At 38.7% G+C, this 25,114-nt stretch overlaps 1 protein-coding gene across 7 annotated transcripts in view; it reads right to left on the bottom strand.

Annotated features, from left to right (window-relative positions):
• The window catches only part of LOC141444300 (uncharacterized), a 90,142-nt gene that overhangs the window by 56,559 nt on the left and 8,469 nt on the right, over positions 1-25,114 (bottom strand). Inside the window, exon 1 of one of the 7 annotated variants that reach the window (XM_074109822.1) lies at positions 9,849-9,950. The exons of the other annotated variants lie outside the window; for them this stretch is intronic. The gene's annotated coding sequence lies outside the window, so the exon portion shown is untranslated. Of the gene's footprint in view, positions 1-9,848; positions 9,951-25,114 lie in introns of those variants that run through there. 7 annotated transcript variants of the gene reach the window in all.

Raw genomic sequence — 25,114 nt, 5'->3', positions numbered from 1 at the left:
TCGCCGCGTCGAGCAGCAGCGACAAGATGGCTTCTTGCAGGATTGATCTTGGTCTTGGAAGCTGATTTCTTAATCTCATTTAGTAGCAGTCGTGGAAGTGGTACAAATAAAAGAAATTGGAGTGAATGAAAAAAAGTCAGTTTAATTTTGAAGGTGGTGAAATGGTTTACTACAGATTCACTATAGGCCTTATAAATAGGCTTAGAGTTGCTCAGTGAGCTATGGCGAGAGCTATGCTTTTTTTTATTATTCAAATGGATGGCAATCGAGCAAGTGGGTTTCCTGATGGTAAAAGATCACCACCGCCCATAGACACCTGCAACACCAGGGGGATTGCAGATGCGTTGCCAACCTAGAGCCCTAAGATGGGATACCTCAAGTGCCAGTAATTTCGCCGGCTGTCTTGCTCTCCACGCCGAAACACAACAGTGCTAGCACTGCTGCTTCACGGCAGGATTAGCGAGCAAGATGGTGGTAGCAATCAGGGCCTACCACCTGCAAAAAATGCTTGGGGTTTCTCTACGGGATCGAATCAGAACTGAGATACGTAGAAGAACAAGGGTCACCGACATAGCCAAACGAATTAGCTCGTTGAAGTGGCAATGGCAGGCCATAGAGCACGGAGAGAGAACGGATGGCCGTTGGGGCTGAAAACTCTAAGCGCATCATAGGACGGCCACCACGAGATGGACGGATGACCAGGTTAAAGCCGCGGGTTCACGGTGGATGCAGGCCGCTTCCAACCGAAGCAACTGGAGGTCTATGGGGGAGTCCTATGTCCAACAGTCTACGTCTGAGATGATGATGATGATGAAAAAGTTCTACCCCGGTACGTGATTCAGTTTCCGCACCTGTACAACGACAATAACAAGTATACATTAAGATCCGTTCGTTCCTTTAGATTTAATTCGGTCTTCCTTCATCAACCGGATTTGAAGACCGGATGGCTAAGCGGTTAGGGAACCTGACTACGAAGCTTGAGGTCCTGGGTTCGAATCCCAGCCGGGGCAGATATTTGTGTGAATAACACAAATGTTTGTTCTCGGGTCTTGGATGTTTAATATGTATTTAAGTATGTATTTATCTATATAAGTATGTTTATCCGTTGCCTAGTATCCATAGTACAAGCTTTGCTTAGTTTGGGACTAGGTCAATTGGTGTCAAGTGTCCCATGATATTTATTTAACCGCACAGCAAAGGAGTGGAATTCACGGCCTGCGACTGTGTTTCCTGAACACTACAATTTGGCCGCTTTCAAGTCCAGGGTGAATGAGCATTTACTAGGCAAGCGTGCTCCATCGTAGGCCTCATCCTCGCTTTCCATCAGGCATGATTGTGGCCAACCGCAAGCCTATATTATATAAGAATAAATAAACCAGCCAAGAGCGTGTCGGACATTCCCAAAATAGGGTTCCGTAGCAATTACGAAAAAAATAAGTAGGTAATATCTTTCTAAGGATTTCGTATTTTATACGGAATCATCCAAATTTAGGTATATTTTATAGCTTAGGCTGCTATATACTCTTAAAATACTAATAATTCTCAAGCAAACTTAGCCGTTATAGTTTTCCTTGAAAGTTTGATATACTTACTACCATTATGAATTTTTTCAAATTTTTCCACCCACCGGTTTAGATTTTAGAGGGGGGGACGCTCGATTTTAACGAAAATTTGCACTTTAAAGTTGAATATTTTGCAAACAAATCACTGAATCGAAAAACCGTTATAGCAACCCCCGAATGGTTTTAAGAGACCTATCCAACGATACCCCACACTACAAGTTTGGATGAGAAAAAAAAATCCCCCTACTTTACGTCTATACACTAAAAAAAAATTTTTTTCAATTTTTATTGTACCATTTTGTCGGCATAGTTTACATACATATTCGTGCAAAATTACAGCTTTCTAGCATTGATAGTCTCTGAGCAAAGCCGCGGACGGACAGACAGACAGACAGACAATGCGAAACTATAATTAAGGGTTCCGTTTTTACCATTTTGGCTCCGGAACCCTAAAAAAAGATACGATGTATGTAAGAGTACGAGTGTGTGTGTGTTGTCGTCCTATGGAACCCCAGTGGTACAAAGGGCCTTCGTGAGACGTCGCCATCCGCTCCTGTCCTGAGTACGAGTACCTACCTATTAATTTAAATTGCACACCATCCCAGACCAACATAATATAAACCACCGCACCAATTAGTCCATCGAATCGCGAGTCACCACGGTTGACCTCCAAAACCCGACTGCCTGTTTAGAACAAGAAACATCCACTCGTGACCCGACTGATTAAGTGGTAGAGCGGCGCCTTAAGCTTGTAGCACACTGTAGACATGGGTAATCTCAACTCCGCGAAGTGATCTGACTCACTAGATCCAGCTCCGGTGTCGGTACCGAATCCGCGTATTGAATCCGACTCCTTTATTGACTCCGGTTCTTTCGAGCGATTATTAATTTATCTATGGCCGATCCGCCCCGGCTCGGTTCGGTCGGTCGGTGTCGGTACGGTACTGCGGTGCCCCACTCGCTGACTGAACTGAAGTACAGATTCGTGAGAGAGAGAAAGATTCGTTCGTTAGTCCAAGTCCGAGTACCGAACCGAATCGACCAACCAAACATAGATAATAAGATCCAAGTCCAAGATCCGATCCGCAGGGCTACTACGAACCGAACCGAACCGAACCGACCAACCAAACATAGATAATAAGATCCAAGTCCAAGATCCGATCCGCAGGGCTACTACGAACTCCAAAATCGAAGTTCGTGCCGTGCGGTCCCTCTGACACTTATACTATTTAATACGAGAGCGAGAGGGACGGTACGATACGAACTTCGAGTTTCGTAGTAGCCCTGCCGATCCGATCCGAGCCGAGCGAGAGCGAAAGCAGGCGGACGGAGCGAGTCAGTGTGAGTGAGCGTGACGGCGATCACGAGCGAGGCGAGCCGCTCGATCCAGTCGGAGTTAGTAACTCCGGAGTCAATAAGATTTGAAAGGAGTCATTAAGGGATTCGGATCCGCTTGAGGATCTGACTATTTGAATCTTCAGATCCGGATTTACCCACCTCTATCACACTGGTTTTGTTACACACAAGCACAGAATATTATAATAGTACTAACGTACAGAATGGCCACGCTCCGCCCCGCACCGGTTCGAGTTACCCCACCCCTCAAGCGCAGATTGCAGGAAAACCGCAGGAAAGCAGTCGGGTGCGCGACGCGATGTATGTCGGCCGCACGGCACTAAGTTCGGGAGCAATAATTTTGCGAAATGGTAACGGTGCCCTACCTACTTCCTTTTTTAAATAAATAATGATTTCTGGAATTGTTAATTTTAATACATGAAATAACTGACTACCGAATATTTCGTTTAAGTTTGTAGTCGTATGTCTATTGTAATTGAAAATAATAATGCTTAAATACACAGACAGACACATTCTAAGTAGGTTTAAATAAATAGGTAAGATTAACGATTACATTTATTTGCACATATCTGAGCCATACCTACAGTTGGTAGTACTTGCGATAGTCAGCCCTGTGTATCTTACACACACATTGACGCGTGTACAGACGTCGTCGTGCCTATGTGGATTCAAGAACGCGTATTGTATACGTCGTGCGTGGCCGCCGGCCGCCGTGTGGCACAAGTTAACGTTCAAAATAATGTCTCTGTACCACTACCATGAGTTTACAGTGACCGTACTCGATAGCGACGGCGTAAATTATTTGTAGAGGCGCTGTATTCTTAGTGTATTTTCCCGTTCACAAAATACGTCTCGATCGCATTCGCGTTATAATCTCAATTTGTATGGAAACACGGACAGCGCCTCTAGCGGAAAGTTTGCTCAACAACTTTTGTGAGTGTAGGTTTGCTACGTAAACTATTTCGGCCGCGTAAACGTAACGAAGAAGCCGCGCCGTGGACATGTGGCGGCTACGTATCGACGATCGAACGCTCGATTTAAGTCTTCGAATAGTTAACGAATGTTTTGTGAAAACGCCACACTAGAGGCGCTGTACAATTCTCCATACAAATAATTTACGCCGTCGCTATCGAGTACGGTCACTGTAAACTCATCGTAGTGGTACTGAATTTTTAGACGATACGATGGGTCGGGTTGTTAGTAGAGATCCTACTGGCTGGCTCCCATACACAACTTTTAATTTTTTTATAGAGCTATGAACATCATTATATTTATTCTTAGAGTTATTGTAAGCATTTCTGACGCGGGCCACAACAAAACAAATGACCATCGCGCCAGACATTTTTAGAATTACTTGAATATGGCAAAGCTCATAAGCTCCTAATCGTAAATACAAACTGAGACATGGATGCACAGAAAAACCAGAAAAAGAGACCAGCACTGGGAATCGAACCCAGGTCCTCAGCGTTCCGTGCTGCGTGCTATAACCCCTGGTTTCACGGGATACCCGTAAAAGTAACAAATTTGGAGTTGAAATAAAAAATACAAAAAGACTCCAAAAAATCAATCTCATATCTCTCATATCATAGAAATATAAAGGTCCAAGCCAGTAGGCCCCTCACTATTTAGTTTGGGACGCGACCTTTTTGTAACTAACTAACATTTTGGTATTAGTTACAGGTTTAACTGTACAACTAATAATAATATTGAGGAGGAGACCCACTGACAGCGGAGGCGGAGCGGTGTAGCGCGGCGCGGAGGCGGTACCGGTTGTAATATTCGAGCTAATATACAAGAGTCCGCATAGAATACCGCACCAAGCTTATTTCCCAAGCGGCTATGCGGCCTCTTTCATGTTAGCTCGAATATTACAACCAGTACCGCTCCCGCGCTGCGCCGCTCCGCCACCGCTATCAGTGGCTTACAAGCTTAATTGATCGCCGAAGCCGCCGGAGGTCGCGTCGATTGCCTCACTCCGGCGCAGCGCCCGCGCACAAGGGTGCCGCGTGATAATACATCTAAAGCTTCAAAATAACACCTAAATTTATTGAATCAGGCATTACCTAGTTTGCGGAGGTCCATATCAAATAATTATCTATAAATAAGTAGTATAATACCCGCGGCTTCGCATGCGTAAATCATAGATCCATGAGTTTTCCCATACAAAATTTGTCATGTGATTGTGATTGCGAGAGACAGTAACGTTAGATAGTACGACCTCAGTTCGGCACGCATTCACTGAAATCTTAGTAATGCCATTACCACAACGATTAACAGTAACTTAAAGAAAAGAAGTAGAATAGAATAGAATCGAAATGTAATATAATGTAAACAAAACAACGTCAATTGGTGTCTTGAATATTGAAATCCCCCCCAATAAACTATCTAATTTACATTTCTGTACTGAAATACACTAGTCTAGTTTGTATTACAGTGATAGATAAGTAAAAATTAAATGTTTAAAATCCTTGAATGTACCAAATCTGGCAGCTGACATTTGTTTACATTTAATTAAATACCTATCCAAACCAAGTATAAAGAAAACTGTAACGGTTCCTGAGAGGTTCCTCAACTGTCGACTCGGGCCAGACTTCTTTTACAAACTGACAATTGACAATCGTTTTTCCCGGGTCCAGGGTCTCAGGCTCTATCAAGCGGCCACGCATGGCAACACTGGCGTTTCGTAGCCCCTATAATGCCAATCCTTAGTAAACTTTGCATATAATATATTGATCATACCTACATAATATTGATTAGGTATTCAACAAATAAATATTAAGAATTTCTCGTTTAAAGATACTTCTAATTAAAATTTATTAAAAAAAGTAAATTAGTAAACCAAATTTATCCTGTTCATGCCCGACCTTGCCTAAATGACATCACTATGATATCACCCCAACAGTGAACAATACCAACTTACTATTACCAACTACGACGACCTTTTGTACCGGTAACAGTGCCCAAAATCGCTTAACAAAACATTTTGCACACACGTACAGATAAAGAACTCTATCCAATGCTGATAGAGCTTGAAATAAAGTAGTCTACTCGTGAGCTTTTTCTTGGCTGAATAGTTTGGACTTTGTGCAATGGGAATAAGGACTAGAATTCAGTGTTGAACAGTGTCATGTCAAGTAAGAAAGGTCAATTACGATTATTTGCAAATTTGATTAAAGTCTAGACTCTGCGTTAATATGACTTTATGATTATTAAACACGAGTGACTTGATTAAATGTACAAAGATCATAAGTTCACGCTAATAGGTAAAAAAACTACTTAGGTATTTTTTTTCATCATCATCATCAAATCAGCCGTAGGACGTCCGCTGTTTTTTTTTTTTTTTTTATTCGACTGGATGGCAAACGAGCAAGTGGGTCTCCTGATGGTAAGAGATCACCACCGCCCATAAACATCTGCAACACCAGGGGTATTGCTGTTGGACATAGGCCTCCCACATTCACCTTCAGTTGGCTCGGTTGGCAGCGGCCTGCATCCACCGTGAACCCGCGGCTTTAACCAGATCATCCGTCCATCTCGTTGGTGGACGTCCTACGCTGCGCTTGCCGATCCGCGGTCTCCACTCGAGAACCTTTCAGGCCCAACGACCATTTTTTTTTAATTCAAAATAAGTAAACTACATATCCCGATATCAATGTTCATACAGGGCGCCTCTGGCTATAGAGGCTTTAAATCCAAGGTTCGATTCTACTATTCTAGTTGTATAACTGAGCTACTTTATGCTATAACATATGATGTTAAACGTTTTTTTTTAGTTTTTTAGGTACTTAATTTAAATAAATAAATAAATATCACGGGACAATTCACACCAATTGACCTAGTCCCAAAGTAAGCTTAGCAAAGCTTGTGTTATGGGTACTAAGCAACGGATAAATATAATTATATAGATATAGATACATACTTAAATACATATTAAACACCCAAGACCCGAGAACAAACATTCGTATTTTTCATACAAATATCTGCCCCGACACGGGAATCGAACCCGGGACCTCAAGCTTCGTAGTCAGGTTCTCTAACCACTAGGCCATCTGGTCGTCTAATTTATTAAGAAATATCAAGAAAATACATAATATCCATAGGACTAAAACTACTATTAAATTAAAATAACTAAAACATATAGAATCTGAAGGCCTTCATGGGAGCCTTGTCGTCCCGGCTGATAGAGACCTCAGGAGACCCCAGAGCTGGCGCTTACCTCTCCCAGCGAATTTCTCTAACTGTACAGAGAGGTAATGCCGCCAGTGTGTTGGGGTCTATGCCGCAGGAGGCCTCTTAGATGCTGTTTTCTTTTTATAGTTAGGTATATTTATGTTGTTTTTATTAATTTTGTTTCCTATCATATTATTGTATCTTGTGTTGTAAATAAAATTTTATGTTTAGTTTATTTGTATTGAAATAATTTAATTGATGTACAAAGGTATATAAATGATATAGAATCTTTATCTAGGTGTTATAGATGCTACAGACAAAACACGTGTGCTGGAGTTTTTTTGTTGTGAATCCTTATCAATACGACGCGCTACGAGCGTTCGACGATTAGCAAAAGTACTTGTAAGGTGACGGCTACCTTTGTTGTATTTTGCTGAACACTTAGGGGCTGTTTCACCATCCATTGATTAGTGTTAACTGACGGTTAAATGTGATGCCGTCTCTATTTGTTTTGTTCGAATAGACGGAGACGGCATCACATTTAACCGTCAGTTAACACTAATCAATGGATGGTGAAACAGCCCCCTTAGTGTTTTCAGAACTACATATTAAGATATGAACAGTTAAATTAACCTAATGGGATAATTGCATTCTTTAAACCGCATTACAATCAGTCTCGTACCTGTATATTTACATACATACATACAGAGGGACGGAAGGTGAGAAGCGAATCTTTTTCATACACATAAGTATTGAGGTATCCCATCTTAGGCCTCTAGGTTGGCAACGCATCTGCAATACCCCTGGTGTTGCAGATGTTTATGGGCGGTGGTGATCTCTTACCATCAGGAGACCCACTTGCTCGTTTGCCATCCAGTCGAATAAAAAAAGTACCTATATTGCGTATAATGTATAATATACGCAACTATATATTCGGGAGGAGATACGTAGAAGAACGAGGGTCACTGACATAGCCAAGCGAATAACCTCGTTGAAGTGAGAATGGGCAGGCCATATAGCACGGAGAACAGATAGCCATTGCGACCGAAAAGTTCTCGAATGGAGATCGCGAATCGGCAAGCGCGGCGTAGGATGTCCACCAACGAGATGGACGGATGACCTGGTTAAAGCCGCGGGTTCACGGTGGATGCAGGCCGCATCCAACCGAAGCCACTGGAGGTCTATGGGGGAGGCCTATGTCCAACAGAAGACGGCCTACAGCTGATATGATGATGATGAAGTTTAAAGTACCTCCCATCGCAAGTACTGCAATAAATCCTACTCTCTACTATGCAATTAATTTATTTATCACCTTATCAGCAATTAGCAATCCCTTGGCTGTCGGTTAATTATAATTATCACGCGTGCCGTGTGAAGTAGCCCTAATTGGTTAGGTATTGTTAGTGCTTGCATCATCGATTTATCGATACTCTTGGACCTCCGGGCGTGGCGCGGCGAGGGCGGTCTGATGATTTATTTATTTATTTTATTTATTTGCTTTTTATTTGTCAACAAACAATTTCAGCATTACAGTTACAACAGCAATGCGCTGTAAAATTCAAATTATACAAAACAAAAACACACAAAAATCCTTACTAATATTCGGTCCTCCAAAGCCAAAAGGCGCTATCTCAAAAAAATAACTATAGTAAATGTAAAAAACTAGTGTAAATGACAGAAAAGCGTTTTTTTTAGATATCGCCTTTCAGCTTAGGGGGGCAGTATTATAAATGCGAAAGTGTGTGTGTTTGTATGTTTGTCCGTCTTTCACGTCGAAACGGAGCGATGGATTGACGTGATTTTTAGCATAGAGATAGTTTTATGGGCTAGAGAGTAACATAGGTTACTTTTTATCCCGAAAAAATGCACAGTTCCCGAGGGAACAGCGCGCGATAACCGAATTCCACGCGGGCAAAGCCGCAGGCAAAAGATAGTATAATATATAATAATGATGGCGTGTTTTCCAAGTAAGTTTCTAGTGTGTCGTCTTTAATGCGTTAAATAAAAACCAAATAAATAAAGTAAGTTTTTAGTAGAGGTATCTTTAGGTTAGTTCTTTTAGTCGTTTATTGTTAACTGTTACTTAGTTTGGTTGGGGCTAGGTCAATTAGTGTAATTTGTCCCAAGATATTATTATTTTATAATAATAATAATAATAATAAAACTTTATTGCCATGCTAGTTACATTACAAAAAAAGAAGAAGACAAATAAACAAAAACTTAAAAACTAATCTTGGCAATAGGTACCGATCTCAGCATATGCTGAAGATAAATTCAGCGCTGATTTTCAGCCCGGCCCTTTTGGCAAGGGTGGCCACTACCATATTAAATACATAAAAATACATATATCCGTTTGTGACAATTTTAAATCCTGATCCTTATCTCTAAATCCTGTATTATATGTATACTCAAATAAATATTAAATGTCCAAGACCCGAGAACAAACATTCGTATTATTCATACAAATATCTGCCCCGATCGGGGATCGAACCCTGGACCTCAAGCTTCATAGTCAGGTTCTCTAACCACATGGCCGTCAAACATGTTAGAATATAAATAACAAAAGTTTAAAACAATATCTAACAAAATATCAGTTACCAAACTAACTAACTTACTTTCAAAGTCAAAGTCAAAGTCAAAATATCTTTATTCAATTTAGGCTATAACAAGCACTTATGAATGTCAAAAAAAAACTACCACCGGTTCGGAAAAACCTCTGCTGAGAAGAATCCGTCAAGAAACTCAACTTTAGGAACTCACCATTAGGTATTAACATACAACTACACAAAAATCATATATTTTTTACACAAAAACACAGATTTTCTCACAACCGAGGGAACCACATCCTGCGGCACACACAGACAGACTGAGTCATACTCCAACCATTAAGTTACCTCCACCTACTTATGCAAAAACAGCTCTACAATTCCACCACATAGAGTTAATCTTGCGCTGTATTATAGCACTTAGTCATAGACACTAAATATAAACACTAACTTTACTAACCTAGATACTGAAGGCAAAACAGATCGGTTTCGATCTCACGCCTATATTGATAAACAAACAGAAGTGGGAATTGAAAGAAATCTCGATGGAAGATCTCGTAGTGACTGATTCGCATTATTTACAATGTAGAAAATGCATGGGTTTATATTATATTTAAAAAAAGCCGTGGTGGTCTAGTGGTAGTGGTTTGGTTTAACTCTCAAGCAGAGGATCGTGGAAAATCTAGAGCAGGGTTTCTCAAAGTGGGGTACGCGAACCCCTAGGGGTTCGCTATTCGACGGTAGGGGGTTCGCGACAAGGTTTACGTGATGGTGGCTGCAAGACTGGCAAGATGAATAAGATTGGTTTTAGGAGTCTTTTTGTATTTTTTATTTCAACTCCACTTATTTGTTTGTTATTTGTTGTTGTTTCAGTTTGTATTTTCGTTGGCAAGATGATTATTACCTATATTTGTTACCTTTTATTGAAATCAATAATACACATTATATTAGCATGATGATTGAAATAAAAATAAACTTAGTTTCTTCAACAGCCAATTTTCATCAACATTCAACTTTCTTGGGGGGGGTCGCTGTCGTCTAGAAACTTTAACAGGGGTACGTGGAGCCATAAGTTTGAGAAACCCTGATCTAGAGCATTTATATAGTTTAGTAGACGAATATTTTGCTAAAACATCATGTCAAAATTAAACCTTTGGTGTAGGTATATATACTTAGTTCGTTGTTTTAAATTAATTGTGAATTTTGTTGTATTTATTATTTTACATTATTATAAATATTTGGGAAAAGATTAATGCTGTAGACAATCAAACACATCCCATCAAACACAACAAATGTGAAATGAGAGCAAAGTTCATGTCAAACCGCTTGGTTCGCAAGTTCAAAACTTGACTTGGCTAGTTTTTGAATGAACAGCTGTACAGATTGAGAAAACTGGATTACATATATACTAAAAATAAGCCATGATATAGTTCTGAAAACACTAGATATTGAGAGCGGAGGTTATCGATTGATGTTTACTGCTGATCGGCTCGCGTCGATTCACCGATATATTTAATTCTAAAATCGACTTCCCAGCGTCGATTATCGAAACATGTCGATACACAAAATGCTACTCCAGGTAGACGAAAGTTTTTGTTCAAAAAATTGTTTTTGGTACAACCTTTTTTTGCTGAATGGACTCTTTGTAGACTGTACTTGTAATGTCATCATGTCCTATCTACGAGTACCTACCCATGTGTACCAAATTCCAAGTCAATCCGACCACTAAACTTTCCAAACTTCCAAATTACTTCGTGATCATCATTTAAATTGTATGACGGACATCCGTGTAAAATTTCATGTCTCTAGTAGGCTAAACATTGATTCCGTAGGAATATCAATTTAAATAACCTAACCATAAAAAAAAAATTTAATACAAACTTTTTTTGCTGACTGTACTTTTTGTTGGCTGTACTTGCATTATCACCCAAACTACATTTGCATACCAAATTTCAAGTCGATGCTATTGACCGTTGAAGAGTTTCGTCCTGCGGAGACGATCTTGGCTGGACTACCAGGGTGTCACTACTAGATTATTGTATTGTCACGCGATTTACATAAGTATTCCAAATTTCAAGTCAATCCGACTACTGGAAGTTGGTCAAATTTACCTTGCAAGATTTGATTACAGACAGACAGACAGGCAGACAGACAACGGGACAGATGAAAGTGGTGAAACTAAATAAAAGCTTATAAAAATAGCCAATGTGTTACGTAATTTTAGACGCCCGAAGTTATTTAAACACCAAATTTCATCCAAATCTGTCCAGCGGTTTATTGTGGGAGAGCAACAAACACACATTTAGGTACAAATTTTTGCATTTATATCCACTACCAGGATATATATGTATATGTTAAGCGGTATCCGTTCATCTCGCAACTGACGTTTGGCAACCTGATTCATTTCGCAACTTTTCATTTCGCAAACTCTTAAACTGGAAATATTTAAGGATTTTTTTAGGGCCGTCGTGTAAAACCTTTTAGGCTAGGTTAGTTTTAAATAAATCCTGAAATAATTACAGTTTCAGAAATATTAAACAGTTGCGAAATGAATCAAGTTGCCACACGTTAGTTGCGAAACATTAGTGAACCACATTAAGCACAACGTCTCAAGGGATCACATATAATTTTGATCAAGGTTCACCTAATCACCTTGTCATCGATATATCATCGAATGAATTCGAATGGTTCCGAAAAGCCAGGTTTTTTAATCCGTCATTTTGAAATTAGGTCAATTGAGCTTTTTACCATTCGTTAAAATGCCTATGAAGGTTATATTTTATGATTAACCATACTATTATAATAATACACAGGGTGACCGAGCTTTGCTCGGGTAAAACTCGAAAACGCGTGTTTCCTCAGAATTGAGGGCAATCTAGATAGAAACCCCCAAAAACTACGACATAGCAAATTTCATCGAAATCACCAGAGCCCTTTCCGAGAGTCCCGAAACCCATACTTACTGAAATCAATACTGTATAATTTAATAGTGGCATATATGCTGGTGAATGTTTAATCTAAGTCTTATTTTCTTAAGTTTATTTTTTACATATTGTACCGTTTTTTTCCCAAATAAACATTAAACATATAGTGCTGGCGCTAGTCACTAGTGGCGCTGTTGTAAAAATGCAAATACAGCCACGTAAGTACAGTTAAAATCATAAACAGATAGATTACCAATACATTACAAATATGTCAAAAGGTCCTTACATTATATTTAACGTGATGGCTGTTTTTTATGACGTTGATTGTAAATCATCAACTTTGTAAAGCACAGGTTTAATGGTACAGCTCATAAACTACATAAGCATGTTTGCGTGCATGAGTTCGTATGCGTGGTTTAATCTTTCACGGCTGGACATCAAAGTTGCAATTTTTTATAACTCATCATTTTCAGAATCAGAAGAAAGATAGGTAGGCTGTAAGATATGAGAGAGAGAGAGAGAGAGAGAGAGAGACATTTATTTACACATATTCGATACACAGAAAAAACACGTTAGGAAGAAATAATAATTAACAAAAAACATCGAATAGTATAAATTGGGACCCACTCAGCATAATGTTGCGGCAAGCCACAACGCTGTTTTTCAGTGGGACCCATAGATAGATATAGAGTTGTTATACATTTGGTAATGTTCTAAGTATGTCTTGCCAATGGGCGTAGGGAAAAACATTATATACAGGTACTCGTAGGTAGCACAGACATACAAAATTAATTAAATCAAAAATAAAATAAAATTGATTGCAAACAACTCAAAAATATAATCAACTGAAATTACAATTCTGCCGGGTATGTAATGCTAGGTAGTAATGTATGAAATTATGATAGTGGTCTAGGGGCTGTTTCACCATCCATTGATTAGTGTTAACTGACGGTTAAATGTGATGCCGTCTCTATTTGTTTTGTTCGAATAGACGGAGACGGCATCACATTTAACCGTCAGTTAACACTAATCAATGGATGGTGAAACAGCCCCTTATACTCGTAGAAATACTAGCCGCTACCCGCGACTCCGTCCGCGCAAAATCAGTTCGTCGCTATCCCGCGGGAGTTTTCCGGGATAAAAACTATCCTAAATCCTTCTCCGGGACTCAAACCATCTGTATACCGAATTTCATCTAAATCGGTTCAGTGGTTCAGACGTAATGAAGTAACAAACAAACAGACTTACAAACTTTCGCATTTATAATATTAGTAGGATGTAGGTAAGCAAAGTTCTGTGTTATATTACAGGATTTCACAGGAATATGATAATGACAAACTCTATCAAGAAATAGTATCTTGCCTCAAGATAGCCCCCCGTGATTCACTGTGCGCCATTGTCAAATTTAAGAGTCCGCAGCAAGTAGCGCTCAACTCCGCGTTGAGATCACGCGCTAACGCTTTAAAATGTTGTTGTTTCACCTAGAGTAAGACAGGGCGCTAGAAAGAAAGCAAGAGCGCGCTAGCGGGAAGGCGGAGCTAGAGACATGTCACAGTAACAATTGCAGTAAAATATCTTCATACAATGGTGAAATTATTGCAGTATCTAAGTAGAATATAACAGTAGAAACATCTCCAGACCAAGATTATAATATATACAGCGCGGGAGGGCAGCTACCGGCTAGGATATTATTTGGCGTTCCAAAAACGTAAATGTACATTACACTACACATTACGCTGTAAAACTTTTTTACTGCCCATGGTGAGTACACAATTTTACGTCTTCACCTTGCCAGAAAGTGGGTTTTACCATGCGCATAGCGGGCGGTAAAACTCACATTATGGCCAGGTGTGGCGTAATAGTACATTATGTCTTAAGGGCGGTTAATAAGAAATTACGAACGAGAGTATTAGAAGCTCAAAGTCAAAGACTGAGGACTAGGTCGATGTTCATAATTATAGTACCGCCCGTGCGACTTACAATGTTTTCATCACATTTGCGAGTAAAATTGTATATGTGTAAAAGAAAAATATTATTGTTACAAAAATTGCCGATACCGCTGGTGCAGTTCTTGGCAGCGCCAGCTACCAGCCGCCCTCCGCCTCCCGCAGCATGTGCCTGACATGCGTGCACGAGGTCCTCCTGCTAGTCGTGCAGAACCTGCGCGCGCAGCAGTATTAGTACGCGCAACAACTCATAACGCCAAAAAAAGGCCCTTAGGTTTTATTAAGGACTGCAACCAAGTTAGCCTGCAGCTTACGACACTGTTTACGAGCAAGTGTGATGAAATAGTATATTGTACAACAAAAGCATAAAACGAGCAATTTTACCCGAGACGTTCATATAGCCACCCGAGCCACGGCGAGGGTGGATAGAAACGTCGAGGGGAAAATGGGCTCAATGCTAGAGTTTTACACTCTGCTTTTCACTTCGCTTGCGAAGAAATGAAATAGCAATAGTAAAAATAAATGTTCACTTATTTTGTACCTTTTATTTTTCATGCTTTACTATATTAGTTTTATTGATTTATTTTCATCGATTTGATTGATTTTTAGGTGTAAAAAAATAAAAAAATATGTAGAAACTCTTTTGTTTGTGGTTTCACACCTTGATTGCCTTGACCTTAGACGAAGATTCTACTTTATGCACTAGAGCATAAAAAGTTATTGTATGTTGCCTAGATGCAGCATGAACACGCACTTTACGAGCATGAGAAGTGAAATAGTCGATTGTACAACAAGAGCATAAAACGAGCCATTTTACGACGTTTACGATTTTAAGACGTTCGTTCCGGTACGGCGAGGGTGGATAGACACGTCGAGGGAAAAATGGGTTTAATGCTCGAGTTTTACACTGCTTTTTACTTCGATTAATTCGAGGAAATAGCAACAGTGGAAACAATGGTTCACTTACTATGTTTCTTTTATTTTTCATGAATTACTATATACATAATTCTATTTTTTTATTTTATTGATTTATTTTGATTGATTTGGTTAATTTTTAGTTTTATATAAATAAATAAAAAAGTTAAAAACTTTCTGTTTGTGGCTGGTTGACACCTGATTAGCTTGGTCTTAGACAAAGATTTTATTTTATGCACTAGAGCATAAAAAGTCATTTTATGTCGCTTAATCTCAGCATAAAAACGAACTTTACGAGCATGAGAAGTGAAAAGTATAATATCTATAGACTACAACATCAACTTGATTGGACACATTGAAGATTGGGTGTATTGAATAAAATAAAAAAAGTCATACAATATTGTGTTTTATTTTTAATACATACAAGTATGAAAATTCGCTTATTTTTAAGAACTCTCTCGTATCGGTAACTTTCTAGGTAGACGCGGATCTATAATTTCAGGTAGTATGCATTCCATGTAAAATTTTCTCAATTTATTTAATATGCTCTCCCAGAATCCTGTATCCTTTTCGATTTTTTCGAATAATATGCCTTTTGGAGTCCACACCACGAAGATACAGTATCTTTTTTTGTAATATTTAACTGACCTTGTACTTGATAAAAGTAGTTGTGATTTTGCTTCAGTTTTATTTTCTGAGGATCACTTTCGTCCAACACACAGAAAGTAATTTTTTTCTTTAAAATAGCTTCTGTTGGCGTCATATTTGCCGCCGAAGCTGGGCATTTGATCTCCACAATTGTTTCTTCGTCTATGACTCCGTCGGGACTCGCGCCTAAATACTGGTGTTCCTCGAGGATGTATAACCCACAAGGTGATACTTGCACTCCTAGTGCAGCTTCAGTCTCTTTTAAAGCGATGGGCTCATTCTCATTGCCGTATCTAGTAGCATCGCTACCTTTAAAATTGCTATATAAGAGTGTTTTTATAATATTTTTACACGACGTGGCAGCTCTTCTCTTACATATTTGACCAAACACTGACGCAGTAAGGCGTATTTTCGTTGTTTGATCCATTCAGGGTTCGTTGCCTGCCCAACGGTATCTTTTTGGATATTTTCAAGTTCTATTTTACTTTTTGAAAAGTCTGCTAAGAGTGCTTGTTTTCTTTTTTCGTAGTGCTCAACTTCCATATCTGGTTCTTTTTCGATATCACCGTAATGTTCATCGGGTCCTGCGATACGTTTTCTTCGTTTTGATTTTTTGTCTTGGCTTGATTTTCTTTTCGCCTTTTCTGCCTGCCTCTTCTCATACTTCTGCGTGTAAGTCCCCAGTTCTTCATTTTTTGTTAATACTTTACTCATGGTTGCTACAAGACTCCCGGTGTTTCTTTTTGTAGCAGCTGCGTAGCAACGGGACTCATAAGATCCACGAAGGGAGTAATTTATTCGTTTGCCTCCTATAAATTTTGCGATTAGTGCATTAAACTGCTCAACAATATTGTTTGTTTGCCCCATAAGGAGACTTTCGGCATTGTTTAAAATAGGACTTATAGCGGTGTATATGTCATACCACAAGCCACAATCTTTCATTTGGCCTATGAAGTTTTCTTCGCCTGGTTTCGGGCCATTACAAAAATATGTTTTGCAGTTGGCATGCTCACAAAAACGTGGCAAGGCCCGTTTCGTAGGTCTTTTTTTAATTCATTTACTTTCTCAGTAAAAGTTTTCCCTTCCATTTTCGAAGAAAAGTCTATTGCTCCTTTAATTGCCTTTCGTAGTCGCAATATGTTATCATTTAGGCATTTCCTCATGATAATAGGGACAGGTCCTTGTTTATTTTCAGTTTTTTTTGTCAAATTTCTCAATTTAGTGCAATAATTTCGTAATAAATGATTACTGCATTCTATTTTGTGTATAGCAGTGGAGTGGCCATATGGCAATGCTTCGTTTAAAGCACTCATGACACTGCTATCGCCATCACCAATAAGTTTGGTGTATTTCAAGCCATGCATATTTATGCTGCATTTAAAACCTTCTACTACACCGTCGGCTTCCATTGCTGTGGAGCTACCAGACCAGTTTTTAAAACATTTATGTTTCTTGACCTCAATCTTTTTATTACTTGCAACAGCGCATACAGAGCAATAAGAATTCCGTATTCCTAAAAAGAGAACCTTTTTAGTTTCATACCCAATAATGCACGCTACCCCGGATAATGAATTATAATTGCTGGTACGATATGATCTTTTCCCCACGATGCGTCCGCTACTACTGTGATGTAGGGAACGCCATCAGCGTCTACGTTTCCTTTTTCAATTGCCATTTGTTTTTCTTCGAGTCCTGCCTCAAACATGCTCTTCAAAGAGATATCTTTTAAAACATCCCCAAGCAACAAATTCTCTTTCCCAAATGTTTTCTCCGCTATACATGGCATATCTAAATGAGCGCAAAGCTCATCTAATTGGGAAAAGCCACTACCCGAACATACGACTGCTTGAACAACATTTTTATTAATTTTAGACTCTAGTTTTTCATTATTAAATGCTTCTTTTTTGCCACACATTTTGCATTTGAAAAGAAAAGTTGACTGGAATCCGATTCTCGACTCCTTCACAAAATCCATATCTTTAAAGCTGCAATTAAATGGACTATGATCCACAGCCTTCATTTGTTCAAATAAATATTGAACATTGAAAATTCGTCGACCTGTCATTTTACGTACGACTTCCTCATTGCTATCATGATCAAGTTCAATTTGTAATGATGGTGTCGAGGACGGAGTACTCGGACTCAAATTTCTGAAAGGAAAAAAAAAGTTACGTTATATTTATACCATGCAAGGTTAAATCAGAGTATACGGTGAAATAAAAATATTTGATACTGCATTATGAGGCGTACACTACTACAGAAAACTTCTAACGCCGGTGACGCTATGCAAAAAATACGTTTCGATTTTCGGTGCCATATTGTGCGCGCGACTACATTTTTAATACAAGCTTTTTGCTGACTGTACTTGCATTTTCATCCAAACTACTTTTCCGTACCAAATGTGGAAGAAGTGGGTCAAATTCAACTCGCAAGATTTTACCTGCACATACATTCATAGGTACATACATTGCAACTATTGCAAGGTAAAAGCTTGTAAAAATAATAATAAAAAACACCAACCTGCTAAAATTTTGAAATTGAGGCGGAGGATCGGTATTGTTATCACTATCAGACTGCTCACTGGCATGCTCTCCGGTGCCAAGCGTACTGCACATGTAAAAAATACATACATAGTGAAATGACGTCAGTCGCCATTAGTCAAAGTAATAACAGAGACTACCAGAGGTAATACTTCGTTCGTAATACCTTACTTATCGCCCTTAATGAACAATGGGATATTATAGTGCTATGACCTGTATAAGTGAAATAACAGAAGTGCGGTGTACATCGATCAAGATAATAAACTGAAATCATCTTTAATAGCCGTGTCAATATAGGTACGAGTAGGTACTAGTCTCAGTGCAGTTGCAGTCAAGAGCGAAAATAAAACTACAAGTGAAAAACGTAAGTAGCTGTGAAATAAGTTTTTGGTAAAAAAAAAAATCTGTTCAAGCTTTTTTTTTGCTGACTGTACTTTTTGTCGACTTTACTAGCATTGTTACCTATTAAACTACATCATACGAAATTTCAAGTCGATGCCATTAACCGTTGAAGAATTCCGTCCTGCGGAGACGATCCTGGCCGGACTACCAGGATGTCAGCTACCAGATTATTGTATTGTCACGCAATTCACATAAGTATACCAAATTTCAAGTCAATTCGACCACTGAAACTGAGTCAAATTCAACTCGCAGGATTTGAGCCTCACATACATACATACGAGTACATAGGTACATACATTGCAAGTTAAATAAAAGATTGTAAACTAGTAAAAATAATAATAAAAACACTAACCTGCTTAAATTTAGAGGTTGAGGTGGAGGATCGGTATTGTTATCACTATCAGACTGCTCACTGGCATGCTCTCCGGTGCCAAGCGTACTGCACATGTGAAAAATACATACATGGTGAAATGACGTCAGTCGCCATTAGTCAAAGTAATAACAGAGACTACCAGAGGTAATACTTCGTTCGTAATACCTTACTTACCGCCCTAATACACAATGTGCTATTACAGTGCTATGACCTGTATAAGTGAAATAACAAGTTTGTGTGGTGTACCTACGTCGTACAAAAATAATAAATAAAGGTACGAGTACGAAAATTCATTTTTAATACAAGCTTTTTTGCTGACTGTACTTTTTGTCGACTTTACTAGCATTGTTACCCAAACTACATTTATTTTGTACCTATACCAAAAACAAGTCGATAACATTGTAACAGTTGAAGAGTTCCGTCCTTCGGAGACGATTCTGGCCGGACTACCAGGATGTCAGCTACCAGATTATTGTATTGTCACGCAATTTACATAATTATGCAAAATTTCAAGTCAATCCGACTGCTAGAAGTTGGTCGAATGCAAGATTTGATTACAGACAAATATCGGGACAGGTGAAACTAAATAAAAGCTTGTAATAGAGGACAAGGAAGAAAAATCTTACGCTACTGTCCTAGTTATAACTTACCTATTAGGATTAATGTTTTCTTTTTTATGACGAGCCGGTCCTTTTTTTTCCTACGAGCCGATAACCATAATCTTGTCTTCGATGATCTTTTCACTTCTGGAAACAAGAACATTAATAATAATTTTTTATGGGAGCGCCATAGTTCGCATAGGTACTCTTTTCTCTTTTCTAGTAAAACCATAATTATTTTTTGTCCAAATCATCGTTTGTCAGTATGCGAGCCGATATATGGACCCATTTTTTATAAGTACTTGGTAATATTGACTAAAATGCATCTAGGTAGGTACTTACCCTGTTTATCCATTTTTGTAACATAAAAATGCAAAGTCCATATAAGAAAGCCAAGGTCGTCGAACAGTATGTGCACACACACCACCAGTATCACCAAGAAATATCAAATCCGTTATCAGTCCAAGTCGTAAGTAGTTAGATCGCGTTTATGATACGAAGAGAATTCACCAAAATAATATTACGTAACTCTCGCGCACAGCTGACGAGTCACTACTAACGAGCGACGCACGCACACGCAGGGCCAGCGTAAACCAAGGACAAAGGGCGGCGCGTACCGCCCTCCCCCGTACCGTTCCCCCGCGCTAGAGTGATTCGCTGCAGATTCGCATAAAAAATGTATAGTTTTTTTACTGATTTTCGTAGTTTCGTTCTCATTTGAAAACCACAAAATCATTTCGGAAAAATGCTTTTTCTTATGAAACTACATAGTTTAGTCGATGCCGGAAATAGGTTTTGACTTCAATCTGAACTATATTTTGGCCGTAGTATTTAACCGAACTGCACAGGGTTTTTGGCTCTTAAAATGCAAAACTTGTACTCGTTCTATTTTCTTTGTAATACCATTTCAAGAGTCATAAACTAATTTCAGGCCTAGATATGCCTTATCTCATTGTATTTACAAAAATCATGATGACTACTTGTTATTTTAAAATAAGGACGTAACTACGATTTGTATGGAGAATCAAGCTTGCTGCGGACTCTTAAAAAGGTGCGCGGCGCGTGAGCATCTGAATCGACTCTTTTATTCCGCCCTGTGTAAACTTGCCATAGTTCTTGGCTATGGCGGGTCAAGGTTTAAGCTATAATTATCATGTGTAATTGAGTTATATAGTGCTATCTAACTCGCACAGTGAATCATGTTTTTCCCACATTATTCGATTGAAATTCATTTTTAAGTTCGAGCAAAGAACGCCGTGAAAAACGTAATTCACCTGCTGTAACGTAGTTACTTCTGTCTGTTAAGAGGTTGCCTGGGAGATATCGTTCTGAAGCGATAAGCCCGCCTATTGCTTTACCGTTAATAATCAGAGCAAATTAGAATGAATTCAATACACATAAACAGCAATGAAGTTTATTATTATATTAACAGTACATTTTTTGCTTACCTTGTAATTTTCTCTCTGTGTACCTGTTTTCTGTATCGCTTACTATTTGTGGTAGGTATATGTAATATATGTGCAATAAAGAGTTATTGTATTGTAGTTTTAATTTATTTAACAATGAAATTTTACAGCGTTACAGTTGATACCAATGCGCTGGAAAATTCGAACACGTGAAAATAACCACACATAAGTAAAGTAGTAACAATCATATAACGATAACAATAATAATTAATAACAGTTATTGTTATAAACGATTTATCTCACCTAAGTTACCAGTTTATGAGTTTTTTTTTATATTTATTATAAGTATATGTCAAATTTTATGAATAATACGAATGTTTGGTCTCGGGTCTTAGATTTTTAATGTTTTGTATTTATCTATATAAGTATGTTTATCCGTTGCCTAGTGTCCATAGTACAAGCTTTTGCTTAGTTTGGGACCAGTTCAATTGGTGTCAAGTGTCCCTTGATTTTTTTATTTTTTTATTCGATGAGGATTTAGTAGGGGTGACCTTCACAACTTTTATGGAAAAAAGTGTGGTGGTTTCTACTTGTCTACACAACATAATTAAAGAAGAGGTATACTTAGTATTGAAAATTACCACGAGCTTTGCGGCAAAGGAAAACATCGTGAGGAAACCTGCACAAACCTGCGAAGCAATTCAATGGTGCGTGTGAAGTTCCCAATCCGCACTGGGCCCGCGTGAAAAACTACGCCCAAGCCCTCTGTCTACGAGAGGCCTGGAGTGGGACGTATATAGGCTGGGATGATGATACTTAGTTACTATACTATAGTACAAAGAAACCGTGGGACGCAGACAAAAGTCACGGGCAACAGTTAGTATTAAGCAAATATCTACACGAAGAATTACATAGCGCTGTAAAGTTATTTTGAAAGGTCATGCCATAATAAATTATGTGATATGGATCAGTCCCACCTGAAGTAATTTGTAAGTGTCGTACAGTCACCAGCACCAGTATCTGACACAACAAGCGTGGATAAATATCTGATACGACTCTTATTTCTAGGGCCGGAAAGAACGTGGCAGATATTAATGCTGGTGACAGTACTACATAAAATAACTTGAAATAAGAATATTTATTATAGCTACCTGCTCCAAAAAATTTAATCATTATTTAGCGTTCACAGGCCAATCAATGATCTTTAAAAAGCTTTTGAAGAATTAATTTCAGTAAGCTGGAATTTCAATACCTTCATTTGATTCTAAATGCGTGTAATCCGAGTTTACCCCATTCCAGGGGGCCTACCACGCTCTTTAATACGATTCAGTTTAGGCTCTAAACTGAACTGCATCGCTATTTCGTACCACGACGTTACTTTTGCGATTCAGTTCAAGCACGGTTCAGCGACAGCGATACAGACACATTTTCATTCACTCACTTCAAGCGGTTTTCGTACCTACCATGACGCTTAACTTGAGTGGGAATTGAATCGCTTCAGTGTCAAATTTAGCGATTCAGTATAAGTTACTCATTCTGTCAATTCTTTTGGAATTTTAAGTGTTTTACTTGGGATATTTTTAAATTTCAAGAACTTTTAATCTTTTATTCAAGTTTTATAACTTTTCATAGGTACTCACGCACGACATTGTGCTTCTTAACTCCTCATTGATAAAACTAATTTTTTGTAAGCCAAAAATGGTACGCACGCCCGTCTTCTTCAATATTAAAGAATGTTAAATTCTGCGTCGAATGAGCATCTAAAACTTCAAATTCGGTGCAGTAGTCGGTACGGCCGAAATCAAGTTAGAAACCAAGACATATTTGATTTGATGTCTAGCAGGCTAAGTGAACAGGAGAATCTAAATCCTGATTGTCCCGAAATACTGCATGAGCAAAATAAAATATTTTAGACGCAACTTTGGAACTCAATTTGAAAAAAAAACCACTAATTTACGAGTAAGTACATATTGTCCTATCCCAATTTTTCCACATTAATATAAGAGTTGGTCCACCTAAATGTAAAAGAGCATGACAGCCATGGAATATTGCCCTTGGCAATTGATTAAAAGCCAGCAGAGTCAGCTACAAAAAGATCAATACGGGCAAAGTTACAAAAATAATATGTATACACGACATACTTTATTGACTTAAGATTAAGGTCATGTATATTTTTTTAACTTCGGCCATATGGATCTTTTTGTAGTTGTTTGTGAAGTACTTGTTTATGTTCTATTCAATTACTTCCCCTCTATTCGTCTCAACAAAACTTCTACCATTGAAACCCATCACTGAAAGGCACGATCCTCTTTATTCTAACTTTTTATTCGTCTGCAAACTAAGCATACGGCGCCGATAAAAAACGAGTGACGTCATTCTGACATCATAGGCCCTCGCATGTGACGTCACTCGGCAAAAAAGGGGTGCATGACCTCAATAGACTGATACTCGAGTCTGTAGTAAAGCGATAATTTAACTTGAAGTAAGACGAACGAATGAACCTAAAAATGTTTTTTGTGTTATGTCAATTTTGAACTAATCCAAGTGTGTGGATTTTAAGGCAATCCTTAGCATATTCTTTTATACCTACAGTGCTGCCGGCAGCCAGGCCTTTTTTAAGGGAGGTTAAAGTACCCGTATTTATATTACTTATATATAGACTCGGCAGGATCGCGGTGGATGCGAAAAGCACAAGACCGGTCTGAGTGGAGAGCCTTGGGGGAGGCCTATGTCCAGCAGTGGACGTCTTTCGGCTGACATGATGATGATGATGATATATAGATAGCTAACTTTCTAACAAAGTTATAATTGCCAGCAATGTACAGCAAAGTAAATTGATAAGTAAGCTTAAATGACAGCCGAAAGATACATTGATTATTACTGTCTTGTCAATTTACTTTGCAGTACATTACTGGCAATTATTATTTCGTTAGAAAGTTAAGTCTGAATTTTAGTTTATTAATTAAATTAGTGTCATGGTTTGTTTAAGTTACAGAAATACGTTACTTTAACCTCCCTTAAAAAAAGCCTGGCTGCCGGTAACACACTGTATTGTCGATTATAAAGCATATATCCATGAAACGAATATCCGTTGAGGCCGAATAGTTCTCGAGTGGAAAGTGCAGCGTAGGACGTCCACCAACAAGATGGACGAACCTGAGGGTCTATTGCGTAACATTTCTGACGCTCGCGATCGCAATCAAATGACAGTTTTTGCATTTGATTGTGATCGCGAGTCTGAGAAACGTTAGACAATACGGCCTCTGGTTAAAACTGCGGGTTCACGGTGGATGAAAGCCGCTTCCAACCGAAGCAATTGGAGGTATAGGGTGGGACTTTGTCCAACAGTGGACGTCCTACAGCTGATGTGATGATTATGATGATGATAAACCAATGAAATGAAAAGGATAAGAACAAATGCCAGTATCTACGTCATTAGTGATAAAATTCAAAATTGAATGGCTAGCCATAATTTGACCACTATATTGATGATTTGCTTAATGCCCACTCAACGAATAAACGCAATCATTGAAAATAGTTATTTAACACGTAATTACAATTTAAATATTCTGCGCGTAATCGAGCTCACCTTTCCACAAGGCGAGAACAGTATTGGCCCAAGTATCGACCCTGGGGGCAGCCTGGGGTCCATGAGTGAAGGTGAAGCCTTTCGAATTACATTTTCTTGATAATTGCTGGGCATTTATTCGTTATTTTTAAATTAATA

The sequence above is a fragment of the Choristoneura fumiferana genome, chromosome 29 (genome assembly GCF_025370935.1).
Source record: "Choristoneura fumiferana chromosome 29, NRCan_CFum_1, whole genome shotgun sequence".
NCBI classification, from domain to species: Eukaryota; Metazoa; Arthropoda; class Insecta; order Lepidoptera; family Tortricidae; genus Choristoneura; species Choristoneura fumiferana.
The sequence above is the reverse complement of the archived record's forward strand: the minus strand, read 5'-3'. Positions and strand labels throughout refer to the sequence as shown.